Raw genomic sequence first — 1,154 nt, 5'->3', positions numbered from 1 at the left:
AGTAAAGCTCTTTTTGGATCTGGGTAATTATTGAATTAAGAAACTATCCATGAATGATTAGTGTTGCCTGTTGACTTTTAAATAATTGATACAACTGAAGATGATAAGGTATATATGTTAAATAATGAATATCATTCTAGGTAGAATTTTATCAGTATTAGAAAGTAACTAAACCAGATGTAGTGGTACATGCAAGCAATACCAGGAGCTTAGGAGGCTGAGGCAGGAGTATTGCAAGTTCAAAGCCAGCCTCAGCAACTTAGCAAGGCCCTAAGCAACTCAGTGAGTCACTGTATCTAAATAAAATGTAAAAAAAAAAAAAAAGGGCTGGGGATGTGGCTTAGTGGTAAAGCTCCCTGGGGTTCAATCCCTGGTGAAAAAAAAAAAAGTAACTTTCATAGCGCTTTTGGCTTCCACTGGGATATAGAAATCTAGAAAAAGCATCACTGTCACTTTCCAATAAAGAAAAGCCAAATACACTACAAAAACACAACTTTTTCTGAACTCATTATAAAGTAAAAGATGATGAAATTTTGGCTAAAGAAAGATTTTACATAAATATAATATTTGTCAAGATTTGGATTTAGGAACAAAAATATTTGTTCAATATTGGTTGTTCTTTTTGCACATTCAACATATTCCATGAATAAAATAAAATCTCAAAGGTCCTTTAGACTGGAGACGCGGGGCGTGCATAACACCAGACACAGGAACAGGTCTGTTTTTGGTCCAAGCTACATTCTGAGTGTGACCCTCGGCATCCTACCTCATTTGTACCTCCTTCAATTGATGATTCTTCTCCTCCTCTTCCTCCTTCATCTTCTTTTTTGTTTGTACTTTCCAGGTATCCCTGACAGTAGAGTGTATTTTGATGTATTATACATATATAGGATAAGTATAGTCTCATTCCTGTGGTTGTGCATGATGTAGAGTTACACTGGTCATGTATAAAGATAGGAAAGATATGTCTGATTCATCAACAGATGACAGCATTTCTCTTTCCTTTTAGGATAATTTTTCATTCTTTTAAGTTTCTCCACTGTTTGAAGATACCTGTATTAGAATAAATGTTACCCCAGAGTCTAATTTTTATCTTCTGCAGAAAGCCATCCATGAAATACATGAGGATCTTCTCTCCTCCATAGTATCCAGGG

This window comes from Marmota marmota, unplaced genomic scaffold (genome assembly GCF_001458135.2).
Source record: "Marmota marmota marmota unplaced genomic scaffold, marMar, whole genome shotgun sequence".
Lineage (NCBI taxonomy): Eukaryota > Metazoa > Chordata > Mammalia > Rodentia > Sciuridae > Marmota > Marmota marmota.
Note: the sequence above shows the minus strand (reverse complement) of the source record.